Source organism: Podarcis pityusensis, assembly GCF_964106645.2.
Source record: "Podarcis pityusensis genome assembly, chromosome: 2".
In the NCBI taxonomy this organism is placed as follows: Eukaryota; Metazoa; Chordata; class Lepidosauria; order Squamata; family Lacertidae; genus Podarcis; species Podarcis pityusensis.
Genome location: NC_138029.1, coordinates 97,606,007 through 97,622,397, shown reverse-complemented (window position 1 = coordinate 97,622,397; position 16,391 = coordinate 97,606,007). Strand labels below are relative to the sequence as shown.

At 41.3% G+C, this 16,391-nt stretch overlaps 1 protein-coding gene across 13 annotated transcripts in view; it reads right to left on the bottom strand.

Moving 5' to 3' along the window:
* Positions 1-16,391, bottom strand: part of FOXP1 (forkhead box P1) — a 539,690-nt gene that overhangs the window by 384,440 nt on the left and 138,859 nt on the right. For 10 of the 13 annotated variants that reach the window (XR_013982997.1, XM_080995718.1, XM_080995726.1 and 7 more), the window contains one exon: positions 1,268-1,327. The exons of the other annotated variants lie outside the window; for them this stretch is intronic. The gene's annotated coding sequence lies outside the window, so the exon portion shown is untranslated. The remainder of the gene's footprint in view (positions 1-1,267; positions 1,328-16,391) is intronic. 13 annotated transcript variants of the gene reach the window in all.

The window sequence follows — 16,391 nt, the reverse complement described above, 5'->3', positions numbered from 1 at the left end:
ACAGATGCCACCAACTCCTGTCATAGGCCACCTATGTGTCCAGATAACACTAATAATGAAATCCCATCAAGGGCTTTCCAATTCCTTCACGTCAACTTTGTCCCACAAGTTCACTTTAATTTTTTTAAAAAAAAATGTCGTTTATGCATTAATGGATTCAGGAAAAATAGCTGATCTACAAAGTTGCATTTGGTGTTATTTTTAAGACTGCAGTGTGTGAAAATGATGTTCAGAGTTAGTGAAGAAAGAATTGACCAGGTTTCTAAAAATATTGTAGAAAGCCATTAAGCCAAAAAAAGGAAACATAATTGTTGACTTTTAAATATGCAGGCAAAAAAAAAATCATAGTAAATAACAATAATTTACTTGGAATATTGCTTCATACAGTGTTTCACAGAAACCTAGCATACAATTTTAAAGAAAGTGCTGGCAAATTAATTGTATACTTTCGCTTTTTATGTTCAAGTCACATATGAAAAGAATAACATTTTACCCCACATTGAGTACAGTACCATAGACTGAATATGGGTTTCAGCAGCATCAATCGTATCAATTGAGATTAGATGAAAGTGCATATAGGATAAAAGAGGCATATAACTCTTACATTTTTACCTTGTGGCTAACATGGCAATTTGCCTCCAGCAGCTGGGTGCATCTCAGATGAATTCACGTCAGTATTCTATTGCGAATATGGGTGGACAAATAATCATTTTCCGAATGCGCTAATGCTTTTGCATTCTGATGATGGCATGGAGCTCTTGCATGCAGGTGCAGACCTTATTTATTTGGGGGTTTTGTATTGGTTTTGTTAGGGGCTAATGTGCACATGCAAGGACCGTGTAGCTGACTACATAAAACTCAATTTGTGAACATGGTAACCTATTTCCAATGGTCAACATTATTTAATATCAACCATTGATAGCTGTTGTCCCTCTTATAAAGTTCAGGAACCATGCTGCATGTATGCACTGAGAAACAGCTGCTGCACTGGATACTTGGATATAGGTTGTCTGAAGGGCTTGACATGCAACGGAGTGTGAAAATATGAGCTTTGTAAAAGATGGAAAAACATGCTCCATTGCAAACTGAACCCCTTCAGATAGCCTAACTCAACGGGGTTCCTCTCAGTGACAATGAAAATAAACACTTATCTGAATCTGCCCTGAGGTGTGCCACATGCATGACACCAGCCAGCAATTTTACCCGTGTTCTAATCACAATCGTATCTGATACCATTTAAAAGCAACATTTAACAAAAAGAACAAACCTGGCTGTCCTCACTTTTCAGTCACTGATTGTCACTGTGCCATGTTTCAGGAGGAGTTAGCTGTCAGAAAGAAAGAAAGAAAGAAAGAAAGAAAGAAAGAAAGAAAGATCAGTTCAAATCCAAATCTGTCCTTCGAAATGTTTCCTTTAACATGCATATTGAATTGATTAAATTTCATTTCTGCTCTTTGGAGTGTGAGGGTTTTCTTCCAGTCTTTTTCCTCCTCCCTTCTCAAACAAAGCTACTTCCAATGTTCTGAGGGCTGGAAATTAATAGCCCTTCTAACTTGGATCTCTCCTGGTAGCCACCACCCCTGGCAAATCGCTATTTGTAGTTTCACCAAAAACAAATCATGCGTCTAATACAGCATTTAAGAGACTGAAATAAATCCATCCCTTGCTACCCTATCATCTTAAATGTTACTATGAAATTTGAACACATATGGCCAAAACCAAAAGAGCCAGATACATTATATAATTATCTTTTCTATTTTTACCTCCTAAAAATGAGATTATTCTGTTTCTTAAGGCTCGGGGAACCTTTTACAGGGGCTACATCCCACAACTTAAGGATAGGGCTAAATAAGAACATAATATTTTAAATACTTTTTCTATTACATTTTAAGAACCAGTGCATGGCTAAATCACAGAAGAGAACCCCAACATCTCCCTTCCTGGCAAAGTCTTTAACATAATACCTTCTTGGTAATGTCATGTCATAAACAGCTTTTTTTTAAAAAAAGAAAAAGGACTACACGTGAACATTTTCCATTATCTTTGGTGCACTTTACTACGGTTTAATGTGCAACGCAAAAAGATCACAGTCATCTAAATGTTGCTACAAGAATTATCTGTCTCACTACAATTCAAATGCTTTGTTATATGCTTTCTACAGTAGCCTGTGTACATCCCATTCTTCATGTTATCCAGTGATTTAAGGGCCTCTTTTGAGGACCTCAGCTTGATCACTGTCCTTTTCTTCCTGTCAGGAAAGGGAGCAGTCAAGCAGCGATCCTGCTTTCTGCTACTGATTCGCTTCCCTACAACTTGCATTAGACGTTATTAGAGCGGCTCCCAGCAGTGTGTAGTTAAGAGTCTGACAGTGTCCCCATTAGAAAGCCATTTTTCTTATAAAGGGTTTTGTAAATTGGCTATGTTAATGACTACAGAAAGAGGAATTTTTAATTTATTTTTCACCCCTAAAGGAATTATACATTTCTATTCCTTTTTTTTTTTGTATCACAGCAACAAACAGCAATAGAAAAAGAGATAGGAAAGAGAGAGAAAAATAACTTAAAATATAATAGCTCAGCTGTTTGGTTTTCTGTCTAAGCTATGGCTTATTTTGTCACATCCAACATAATATTCCTGGCAATTAATTTATAATACAGAATTAAGGAAATGGAAATATAGAAATGAAGACGGTTCTAAAACATTCAGTTAAAAAAAAAATTCAATGTAAAATATGAAGAGGAATGGTGGGATTTTCAAATGTGTCCCAGAAAATGAACCTAATATTTACTCCAAGCCAAGTTTTATTTAAATCAACAATACGTACTTATTTTCAAATAAATGTGGTAAATGCACTTATAAGCACAATACCCTGAGCTAAAAACTCTGCTCACACAAAACATTTATAATATCATTACCCACGATTTAGTTCACTTTACCATCACATAGCAAAATGTTCACATAAACTGTGTTTAGAGCAGGGGATAATAATCCTCCTAAACAGCTGACTCTGGGAATAAGTGTTGTGTGAACAAGGGCAAGGTGTCAACCATGGGCTTTATCGTGCTTGAACTACTGTGATTCTCAAACTGTTTTCACCCAGATAACCAAATGCAGTTCTGTCTTGCTATTTACATTTTTAAATAGAGGAGCCTCTTTTTGGCTGGCAGGAGAATTCTTTAAATAAAGAAATGAATGAGATTATCTAGGAAAGGGATTGTGTGTTGAATCCAGAGGCTGCAGAAGCAAAAGGCAATTCTGCTTCCTCTTCCCTTCTGCCCTGAAACGTTCTGTACTTCATGGAAACCCTCTCCAAGAAGGCCAGGGAAGGTCTGAATAGTGGAAGCTGTGTCATATTCGTCTGCAGTGGAAGCGAGGAAATTACCCAGAATCAAGTAGAGAGATCTCTGGAGATTTTTTTAGGGGGTGGAGGGTACAGGGAGGAGGAAGGAATGGGAAAGATCGGTTGTGTGAACTGTCGGTTCATGCAACCAGTGGATCAAACCCAATTTGTATTATGGATACCTATTCCAATAAAACTCAAGTAATTTTTGCCCTGTAGTGTAGCCAAAGAAAAAGAGGAGAGAGTGCTGGTGGCTAGAAGAGTCGGTGTTACTACGTTCAGATATGCTTTGGGTCTCTGAAACATTTGCCTGCCAAGACAGTACAGTGGTACCTCTAGTTGTGGACACGATCCATTCCGGGGTGCCGTTCGCACCCCGAAAAGTCTGCAACTAGAGTGGCACTTCTGCGCAAGCGTGGAGTGCAATAGAGTGCTTCTGCGCATTTGTGAAACACGCAGAACGCTTCTGCGCATGCGCAAAGCACGCAGAACGCTTCTGCGTGTGCAGCGAAACCTGGAAGTATACACTTCCAGGTTTGCTGCGTTCGCAAGCCGAAAAGACGCAACAGGAACCTAATGCAACACGAGGTATGACTGTAGTAAACTTTGATTCTGTCCGCGTTCATCTCTATTTTTGCCATGTTCCCATGGACCTCCTGAAAGCAAATGGCGTCCCATTAAGCATGAACAAACCACAGTTTAAGAACCACTGATCCAGAGCAATACCTTTTCTGGGTATAAATTTGAAGGTAGAATCAAACATGTGGTGAGTTGTGGTATACTCTTTTGACAGGATTTTATCACCTCAGCATAAACATGGGGTACTATATGTTTGAAAGTGGATCCTGGTCATAATTTCTCTCTCACATGGTAAGGCTTCTAACCTAATCTCCATGATGTGCAGTTTACACGTGTAAGGACATTTTAATGTGGGGCTACTTTCAAACAAGCAATGTCCTCATATGTATCCTGAAGTGATACAGTCACATGTACTTACATGAAACCTCCTCAGAATACTATGTAAGGGCCCTCATATTTGCACCTGTTCTGAGGGAAAATCAGAAATATGAGCCTGGTCTACACTGGGAAATTATGAGCCTGGTCTACACTGGGAAAATATGAGCCTGGTCTACATTGCTGAATTTCCCTCTGCCACTGCCTAATATCAAAATAATTCTGAGGGAAATACCTATTTTTCACAGTTCTTAAATGCTTCACACGTTTAAAAAAAGACAGTGAGTTTGCTCCATAGAGTAACTGGGAATGACACAAGAGAGTTGGTTTCTTCCAGGGCGTTAGCTTTCCAGCGCAAGGAAGGGTGAAATGTTTCTCTCACCAGTGAAAGGCACACAGTGAGACGTTAACATGAGAGAATAAGCAGAATCCTTTTTAAGAAGAATGGTAGTTATACTTTAATTTAAAAATAAGCTGTTAGACATTTATGACAGGAAAATGTCCCACTAGCTAGATTCCAGTTCTGTTTGTATTTAGGGTGTTTACATATTTTGCCCACAGGAAGTCTCTGCCAGCAAGTCTGAACTTTCTAAAACATCCATTCCAATTCAGGCCTCTTTCTGGCCAGCTCCAAAAGAAAAGCAACCCTTAGTATTCCCAGGAGATGGAGATTTCAAGCTTTCCAATAATAAAATGGATCTGTTAGGTGCTAGACACTACAATAATATTTAAATTACACTTTTGCCTTTTGACCCCTTCCATGCACACCTCATTGTCACACACATTGCCAAAAAGGCATCTGCCAATTCTGTTACATATATATTAAAAAAACCGAAACATTTTCTTTCTTTCTTTTCTTTTTTGTAGGTATGCAACAAGTTCGGTTTTTCATCAAAACCATATGATCGAACAGTGAAGTATACCAAGTAATGTGTCTGTGTTACCACAATGTCAGCTCAAAGACACTTTACTCATCGTCAGTCTATAAGCCTCTGGGTCATGTCATACAACATCAATATTGTACACAAGAAAAGTTTTTTTAAAAAGTCTCAAAGAAAAGATTAAAAGCTTCTAATGATGGTTGATGCAGCCTCACAAATATAAAACGGATTCCCCAAACTTGGTTGGAATGTGGAAATCAAGAACACTTTCATGATGAGCGAAAGCAACTCTGTGCAATAAAACGGCCATTTAGTTTGTCATCCTCCACACAGAGCAGTTACATAAGTTATAGAATTCTCTCACTGAAAAGGCCTTACAGGTTCAGGGTCCTTCATTTGAAGGCAAGCCTAATAGGCAAACCTAAATATTAGGAGTCCTAAACATTAATAACTATTCCTGTCCCTCCTCTTCTCTGACTTTTGCATGCTATGCCTTCTGAAGAAACACAATCTCTCCTCTGATCTTTGCATATGGCTTCATTGCGATCTCAGGTTTGATCAACAGATAAGCACTGCAATATCGCATCTATAAGCTACAATGGTAAGATGTTTGAAGCCAATTCAAAACCTAGAAGTGATGCACCATCAAGACATTAACAGTGTAATCCTATACATGTCTACTTAGAACAAGGGTCGGCAAACTAAGGCCCACGGGCAGGATCAAGCCCAATTGCCTTCAGGATCCGGCCCACAGACTATCTGTGGATCAGCGTGGGGATTCTGTTCGTTCGGGCTGCACCATTTTCCCCCCTGAGCCATTCTATCCCCCCCCCCCCGGTTACACACACTGTGGTGACGCCTCCTCCCTCCCTCCTCCTGGCTTCTCCCCGCCTTGCCTAGAGGAGGAAAGGGGCTAGGCTGAGCTGACTGAGGGCCATTTTAAGCAGTCCCTCTCCGGAGCCAGCCCTTTCACACCACTCATCTTCCCTCCGCCACCACCGCCCTGGTGCTCCTGTGGGCCAGAGAATGGAGCAGACGAGCTTGCTCTGCCTACTCACGAGAAGCGGTGGCAGCAGCAGCAGCGGTGGCGGCAGCCCCAGGGAAGGGAAGCACAGCGGCTGGGGCTGGGGGATGGGGAGGACTACTTGCCCCCCCCTCGCCTCTTCTTCCAGCTCCACCCCCCCCAGCCACTTCTCTTGCCCGCCACAAGGTCTGAAGGACAGTGGACCGGCCCACGGCTAAAAAATTTTGCCGACCCCTGACTTAGAAGCAAGTCCTATTGCATTAAAGGGAATTAGACTCAGGTAAATGGGTTTGCAGCCTCAAATTTTGAAGGACTGAGCTCAAAACAGAAGAGAAACAAAACTTCATCTTATTGGGAGGTTATTGTTGCTGCATTATTTATAGAACTGGGTTTTCAGTAAATTATATTGTTGTTGTTTAGTTGTTTAGTCGTGTTTGACTCTTCGTGACCCCATGGACCAGAGCACGCCTGGCACTTCTGTCTTCCACTGCCTCCTGCAGTTTGAAGTTCATTTTTATCTATTATTTATACCTTGTCCCATTGGAGGCTGGTCCACTGAGGGACAGCCCTCCCAAGGGGAATTCAGAGAAGTGTTTTTAATCAAATCTCGGACTCACACACTCTTTCATCTCCCACTCCCCTTCTGTACTTCAAACGGAAAAAAAAGTAAACATTTCTGTCAATCTACTGTTCTCTGGCCAATCAGTTATTGGCATCACTCAGCCAATCCTAATCTGTGGCAAAGAGGTCCCTCCCATGTGTCTCGAAGCAGAAAATCCTTGTGACTGGATCAGGCTGTTGGAAAGTCTGTTCTAGTGGGGAAGCTCTTACTCCACCTGCTGTTATGAGGCCTGTCCAGCACAGCCATTAGCAGATATGAGATGAGTCGGGTCTGCTTCAAAAACAGTCCAGTGTGGTAGCAGTCGACTATCAGAAGCATACACTGGGGCTGAGACTACTCAGAGCCATAGCTGTCAAGTGTCCCTTATTTGAAGGGACAGTCCCTTATTCCAGCGCCATGTCCCGCTGCTGTCCCTTATTGATGGATGTCCCTTAAATGTCCCTTAAATGATGTCCCTTAAATTTCAAAGGAAGCAGCTCCTCTCCCTCCCTCCCTGCTGGCCAGGGAGGAGGGAGGCTCCAACTGTGTTGCTTGACTGTGTTGCTCACCCAATAAGAAGTCTAAGAACGACTGGGGGGTGGAGCTTGCATGCCTTGTGTGTGGCTAGTTAATGCAAGCTGAGGGGGTTTTTGAATGCTGGACGCCATTTTGTTGCACGTGCTGCTGCAAACTTTGCAGTGCAAAGCCAGGCCGGGGAGCCATCTTAAGTTGAGGCTGCATAGGCCTTGTGGTGCATGTGATTCAGATTCTATTCAGTTGACCCTCTGGTTACAAAGTTGGTTGGACAGTGTTCTCGAAGCTACCAGCATGAGTTTGACCAGACTGCAGGAGGACAGGAAGACTGGAGTGCCTGGAACAGTGAGGCTGCATGTCCCTTATTTTCAAGGCTGCTGGTCCCTTATTTTCAAATCTGTAAGTTAACAGCTATGCTCAGAGCTGTTTCCCTGAAAGCAACAGCGAGTGTGTCCTACTTTGAGGAGCTTTTGTTTATTTAGTTTAATATTTGTTTTGTGACGTTCAGAGAGACAGAGAGAGACAGAAACAGAGAGAAGGAGCAAGCAAGCTCTATAATAAATATCTGATTTTTACTTTATCATTTTGCATTTTTAAAAAAATTGGGGACCTGGGAGGAGATATAGTGGATAGCTTGCGTATGTGGTGCAACAAACTCTGTACAGCAGGGGTCAGCAAACTTTTTCAGCAGGGGGCCAGTCCACTGTCCCTCAGACCTTGTGGGAGGCCGGACTATATTTTTTTTTGGGGGGGGGGGGGGAGAACAAATTCCTATGCCCTACAAATAACCCAGAGATGCATTTTAAATAAAAGCACACATTCTACTCACGTAAAAACACCAGTCAGGCCCCACAAATAACCCAGAAATGCATTTTAATTAAAAGCACACATTCTACTCATGTAAAAACAAGCTGATTCCCGGACCATCCGCGGGCTGGATTTAGAAGGCGATTGGGTCAGATCCGGACCCCAGGCCTTAGTTTGCCTACCCATGCTGTATAGTATTAACAATTTCCCAATGTTCACTCATTAAAAGCTGCAGCAGCTCCTGGGTAGAGCAGGTCATATAAGCAAGTTCCAACCCATGTGCAATTCTAGAAAAGCTGTGAGGATCTGCTTCCAACATGATACTAGCAGGGGATTCATATTGAATTGTGCAGGAACAGAGGAAAATGTTTCCACTATTATTCCTACCTTGTTATTTTTTTTTAATAATGTTTTTATTTATTTTTATAGTACAGAAAACACATTTAGAGAAAACAATCATTACCTTACAACAGTAAACAACAAATAACTTGTCCCGATAAAATTACAGGCATTTGTCATGCCGTGTAATAAAGTTTCATTTGATTACTCTAAAAGATCACGCCACATTTTCCCATGAGTGTTGGGTAGATTCCTGCCACAGTCTGAACAATTTATGTATTCAATAAACATTTGCCATATGTTATAAAAGGAATAGGGATTGTGTTTGCCCTTTGCTGCTCTGACCTGACATGTTAATTTCTCAGCCAATGCTACTGACCATACTCTGGTATATCAAGAATCGATGTTAAACCCATACCTTGTTCTTTTGTGAGTTTATCTGTGGATTTCCAAAATGAAAAGTTTGGGCTGTATGCCTGTCTGGATATGACTTCACATTCTTACTCAAACCTGGAAGATAGACTCCCAAATCTCAGACATAACTGAGGTATGATTAGTGAGGTGTGATGAACCCTGCACATGAGCAGAGATTATTACTTCACATTTCCAGGACTGAGCCATGCATTGCAATTATGTTCTGATTGCAAAGAATCTATTGTTGTTGCTGTTGGAATATTTGCTTTTTTAAAATTTAGAGAACAAAGAGTTTTGGGCGTCAAATAATTAAACTGATCAAGTACCAAGCATTTTTTGAACCTAAAAGCTAATTTATAAAATAAAGAAAAAAGAAAAAGAGAAGAAAAAGGAAAGACTTCTGATTCTCCATCCATCAGCTTTATAGACTTATGCAAAATCTTTGCTCCAGAACAACATCCAACTCTTCTACTTTCCATAAACCAACCTTTTTTCCTTGCATAGAAAGGAAAAATGAACTTGTGGTATCTGGGTTTGAAGACTGAAAAAAGGGTTAGGAGAAAGGCTGATTGCTCATGTTTTCTGAAATAGCCTAAACCGAGATTACCAGAGGCAATTAAGAACCACAAAGATAGACAAAACACAAGTGGAAGACAAGTTTCACAACTATTTCATTCCCACACTGTATAGGATGAAACTGGAAAGAATAAGGGGACGGGGAGAGAAAGAGAAAGTTTAATTTAACAGAATTAGGCAGCCTTGCAAATAAGGGAGGAGGTGCACATTAAGAAGACAAAGGTCCTAATCCCACTTTTCCTCATAGTTTTCATAGAGAGAGGAAGTAGTGACAGTGATTAACTCTTCTGCTGCCTGCCCATTTTTCCAGTCTGTTTTAACTGGAAGTTAACCTGAGCAAGAAATGGCAAGGAAACACTCGGCAAGTGTGAGAGGAGATGGGACACATTCTCTGCTCCCAATTCTCCCTTGCAAATGTCATCCTCACCACTCATATTTCAAAAAGCACATTTGCCACCGCCAAACCTCCTGGCCCACAATAATGTTTACAAGTAGCAGCTCTCCCAACACATACCCACCTGATTTAGTACATTGTGGCCTACAGAAGGCATAGTAGATGAGAAAGGATGGGGGATAAGCAGGCTAGCCTTCCTCTGTTTACAAAAACCTTCTTGCACACTCACGTTACATCAGGTAATTCAGCAGCTAATAATACTAATAATAATAACAACTGTTTTATTATTTATTAAATTTATATTTAGAACCCCAGAAACATACAACCATTTGCCTCAAGTCTGTCAGAAATTGTCCACTACAGCAGGCCATGGAGGAAGTTTCTTGTATAACATACCCTAGTCTTTCCTCTTTTCAGAAATAATTATGCACAATATTTTAAAATTAACTACCCTGCTCCCCCAATAATGGCTGCTCCCCAAGTTTCATCCCTGTGTACATGCATTGGTCACTGTCGGTACATTGCTGTAAATGTTATGACCAGTACAGACCTATCTTGTCCAGTGAGGGCAGGTTAAGAGTCTTCCACCTTCCTTCACTTTGGAAGAGATGCCCAAACAATTCAGTTCCTCTGCTACATGATCCTGAGGAAAGTGTTAGACCCCTCACAGCTCAGAATATCTATAGTGATAGTTTTACTACAGTTGACCATTATCAGGTCTTCATTATGGCTATTCCAACAAGAAGTATGTCTGCTTGATGCTTACTACGATGAGCTCTTCCACTGAAAACTGAGGTTGTAATCAGGAAGGCAATCAAGCAGGAATCTGATAGAAATTACTCTCGATCACTGCCAAAGAGGCCAATATAAGAGCTGCTGACCTAGAAAGGAAAGGCTGCGCATCAGAGCACCAATCCCTGCGGTCATTTAGCTCCTTGTGCTCCCCACGTTTCAACAATGTGCTTTCATATCTGAAGCATACATACATGCCAACTTGCATTTTTCACATGTATTTCTCCTTATTCTCTTGTTCAGACCCTTGAAAAGACTGGGAGGAAGGATGGGGGCTGCCCACTAGCCTTTTGGGGATCAGCATTTACATATAGGAAGCCTGCAATCATGAGAACAGTTTGCTTTTGTTTCCAACAGGCACTAGGTGCCATAGGCATTCCTTAACAAGAATTCAGATAGCTTAAAACCTTGTTATATCATCACTGTCCTCAGCTAGTTGCACAACGTTTTTCTTCTGGTTCGGGGCGGGGGGAATTGTCCATTGTAACTTGACTGGAAAAGCATGTGCCTTAAGTACCCTCGCTACTCCTAATTACAGAAGCTATTAGTCACTAGTATCCATATTTGAAAAAAAGCAAATGTATTTGCTCTTCAATATTCAATTCCCCGCTTTCACTACTGCTAATACAATCTACTTCTCACTATTCTCTTGCAACTACTCAACACTGAAAGCACTATCCAACAAACGCAGAGCTTTATAGCTAGGCTCCTTTGCACCTTTGGTAAGAAGATTATTTGTATCTCTTGCACAATGTTTGCACCCCCCTTGGTCGGGGCCAACATGCGGGTATTGGGAAGTATAAAAATTCAATAAATAATAATAATAATAACATAGCCAACCCCTGGGTATGACTCTGGTTGCCGCTTACTGCCCCTTAATAAAAGGGGGCACATGGACCTCACACAGTGTTTGGGAGATTCTTTAATCCTAGTATATTTGTAAAGTAACAACAGTTGCAGGTAATTAGGACACTAACAGCTCAGAGAGAGAGAGAGAGAGAGAGAGAGAGAGAGAGAGATGATGCTGGGTGCTGATGTACAAATCAAAAGAAAAAATCCTTATTTTATTTTATTTTTAAAATTGCTTTATCTTCGGGGCCTTTGCTCTGGGCCTTTAATTATGCTATTACCCATACACTCCAAGATACACTACCTGAGATAAAAAAAATATTTGCATGAGTGAAATCGTGCAAATCAATAAAACTACATCTGTGCAAATATCACACGTCACATTTGCAATCTAGTTTAATCTAACAACTACCTTTAATAACAAACTACCTTAATAACTAGTCTGACTTTTAAAAACAAGAATATAAAGGTATATAAACATGTGAAAGTATGTATTTGAACATTAATAAAGAGGTAACTCAATCGGTTTTGCAGTTACTTAGGACAAAACACTTGACTTAATAATAGTAGCCATAATCCAGATCTTCAGCACAGTGCCAGGAAGTATACTGTCAGGTTCACAGCAGCTGCAACCTATGAGAATGGGGCGTGGGGGGAAACCCATGCCAGCAGCATGTATGCCATTGTCCTTACCGAAAAGTAGACTAGATTGCACTAGCTCAAGAGATCTAGCAATTAGAAAATGAATGCAGATACACAGGTAGTACTTCAGCTCATTGAGTTTGCCCCATCAGTTTTCTCCCAGCCACAGGGAAGAGTGACAATGCATCCATCATGACCTAGTGGTAAGCCATGACACATTCCTGGGCTTAGAGCCTCACCACCCACTGTGGGAGCTTCCTTCCAAGAAAACAGAAACCATCAAGTTATTTGAAGAGGCATGGAGGCCTGTTTGACCGCAAACAATTAGGTGTCCTTGCTGGGAGGAACAGATGATTATTACCCAATAGGCAGCTATGTACATATCAAGCTAGCACATGGTGTGTGTGTGTGTGTGTGTGTGTGTGTGTGTAGAACAGGCATAGGCCAACTCAGCCCTCCAGATGTTTTGGGACTACAACTCCCATCATCCCTAGCTAACAGAGCCAGTGGTCAGGGATTATGGGAATTGTAGCCTCAAAACATCTGGAGGGCCGTGTGTATGCCTGGTGTAGAGACACAATTTCATGCTTCTCCTGGAGACAGGATATGACTGTGTATGTAACCCTACGGTCCTCTTCTGCATGCAAAGGCTCCTTATTCTAGATGTTGGTTTTGAGCAAACTATTCAAGCAGAGTACAACAAAGGAGCTGAAGCAGTGGGTTCTGTACACATCTTTGTTGTTTTGACTGTTTGGCCTGAGGCAGTCTTCTGCAGGGGTAGGTTATTAAGTAACGACACATGTGTTTATACTGTAAATAAGAGCTAATTTTTTTTTTTAAAAAAAAACCTACTTTTTTTAAAGAACACAGGAATCAAATGCAAAACTTGTAAAGATGCAAGCATTTCCATTCATGACCTTTAGACACAATTATCTTCCGGCTCATAAATAATTTGCTTCTGATTCTAGTACTAAAAAATTGAATATTTTGAAACGTTACAGTCCAATTGTGCATTACCTCAATCAGCACAGTGTTAATCGTTTCAACAACTATCTACAGGCGGCAAGCAGTTTGCGTGGGGGTTCCATTCCAGGCCCTGAACGTGTCAGCAAAGAGTGCAAAAACCCACTCTGATCCCATTCCTCTCTCTTTGGGGTCAAAAAGGACCTGTGCGGCAGCAGTCGGATGTCAGCTGGATTCACCTAAAATGGTTGCTGACTGTATTTGAAAAAATAGTTTTGCCAGCTTATCAGTTTTGAATCCTTATCTTACATCCTCTAATTTATTTATTTATTTATCTATCTATCTATCTATCAATCTTCAGGAACTTTGTACAGCAACTTTGTGCCTTAACCTCTCCTGCTTCTCTCAAGCAGCAGCAGCAGCAGCAGTCTCAGGCGTATCATCTGCCTCACCCTTAATGGATGTGGAGCAGCGGTGGAGCAAGCCGATCCGGCGCCTGGGGCGGCGCACGTGCCCAGCCACCCACAGGAGCACCGCGGGGCCTCCGAGGAGCCTGCCTGCCTCCTTCCACTCAGCCGCCCTACAGCTGAGGGGGAGGCAATGGGTGGACCGTTTGGGACAGTGCGAAGCCTGCGGGTGCTCAAGCCACTGTGTCACTCCCAGGAGAGATGTGCAGCTCGGGCAGGCTGCAGGCCCCGTGGTGAGTGCTGCCCACCATTTTGTCACCCCGCTCAGTGCACCTACCGTACCCCCCTTGCTACACCCCTGATGTGGAGTTTCTACCTTCTCCTATCTCTTTTCTACATCTACTCTCCTGAAAAGAACAAGAAGCAACTTTTCTCTTCAACTCCATTAGCAGTACTGCCCACAATCTACATAGAAAAACAAAAAATTTTGCCAATCCGCTACAAGGAGGGTGATCAGCCAAAACTCCATTGCAATGGTACTGCAGTAGAGCAAGGTGAGAAATTATCCCTCATAATATCTTCTCAGTTTCTCAAGACTGGCTGATCACACTAGGAACTGCTATTGTGCCACCCATGTTGATGCTGCACTGAGCAAATAGGGTGATGTCTGAAGTGTGACACAATGTTAGGAGAGTGGGTCAGATTAGGATAGGATTAGGATCTGGAGGTGTTATTCTGCATATGGAAGAGCCTTTGGTCCAGCAGATGTTCCTGCTTCTGAAGAGGGAGACTTTTCACCAATTCTCCCTATTGCCCATTGGCTCCCTGAACTACCTTCCATACTGTTCTTCATGGTGTCCCAATCCTTCTTCAGGCTGAATGAGTCTCTGAGCAGGTGGAAACTATCCAGGCCTAATTTCACCTTGAAAAAGATACGCACTCAACCACCCAAGTTTGGTATTAAAGAGAATTACTGCTTGCAGAATACATGTGTCACTTAATAGTGGAGGTAAACACACACACACACACACACACACACACACACACACAACATTCAGGACAAATATATGTTCAATGATAATACACTTACTCATAATGTTTAGAATGCATTCTCTCACACCTGAAAGAGTACCAGGTTTAGGTCCTCTTCGCTTTCATATAAGTTTCTGTTGCAACAGGATAAAAGCTATAGACAAATATTCTCTTGAGAGCAAATGCAATATGAACTCAAGGGTTAAGCAGCATTTGACTGACTTTTACCTCATGGGACCTATAATTTGCACACTGTATTCATAAAGGTACGAGAGTTCAAATGGCATGAATTAAAAGCCTATAGTTCCTTCTGCTTTTTACATGTTACATTGATAGGCAGCCAATTTCTGCAGTGATAAAAGGCTTCTATCAAGATTTCAAAAAAAAAAGTGACGGTACAGTGAGCTTTTACACGATTACTATTGTATTTTATTGCTCCTATCTTTGTTTCTTACAACTCCTATTCATTATAAGTGCTGCAATAGTCCTTCTAATCCAAAGGCACAGAACAGTCCTTGAGAAACAAACCATACAGACGCATTGAAATCCTACATGGACATATTGATAATAAATAAATATGTGAATTTAATAGCTTCACAGAGTGTACACTGATAATAGGCGACTTTATGCATATTTTAAAAATATTCCACATGGGTGTTTTTTTTAAAAAGAAAAGAAATGGGAAAACAAAACTGTGAAATATTTACTGGAATAACTACAGAGGCCTATTATTTATTTATTATTCTGCTGTCCCACTGAAATGCTCAGACTCTGACCCAAGTCAATGCAGGTGGAGGAGCTAATGTTTAATTGGGGTTTTTAGAATCCAATATGCTCAGGAGCTGGAGGAGGAGAGGAGGAGGGGGTGCTGTGGCTCCTTTCTCACCTTCCCAGCCATACTGCAGAGGGCAGAAATGTTCAGTCCTTTCTGGGTGCTGCTTCACCAGCACAATTCCTGCAAAGAACGTACTGATGAATTAGAGCCCTACATGAGCAAGACAGCATCCCATGGTGGACATGTGCTGGTGCATGTGCTTCGCTGATAAGCCATACCGGCTTGTCATTCCCCTTCCAGTGCCGTTGCCTGCAATGTGTCCCAATAATTCCTGCATCAGCTGTTGCCATGATAGCCATAATCAAGAGCAGGCATAGGCAAACTCGGCCCTCCAGGTGTTTCGGGACTACAACTCCCATCATCCCTAGCTAACAGGACCAGTGGTCAGGGATGATGGGAGTTGTAGTCCCAAAACATCTGGAAGGCCGAGTGTGCCTATGCCTGATCAAAAGTAAGATACTTTCGACCCAACCCCAAGCCCTGGCCCAACATGGAGGTGTTTTTCCTGCCTTGGGACCTATGTGGTTTCAGACATCTCTTTTTCAAAACCGCGTGCCCAGCAGATTCCCTGCAGGAATTCTGGAATAGAAGCAGTATTTTGATAAGTAAATAAAAATAATGAATGAAATATTTTCTTTGTGAAAAAGAAAACATGGGGACAGATACTTCACTTTCTTAACCAACTTAAGCCCCCACCAACCACACACTTTAAACATCTGCAGTTGTGAAAACTAGACTATACACAATTGAATATCATTATTTCTCTTTTTTTTTTTTTTTAAAGCAATTTATTGGGTTTTACAATAAAAGTAAACATAATAAACAATATAACATTTGTCTTAACATAGTTTCACATTTTCTTTGGACTTCCTCACATCTCCCGCTCCCACTTTCATCGTTGTAACATTTTGTCAGCAATTTATCATCTTATTTAAATTCTTATATCCCTTCTATATTTCATAATCTTATAATTCTCGAAAGGAGCTAAATTTTCACAATCTTACTTA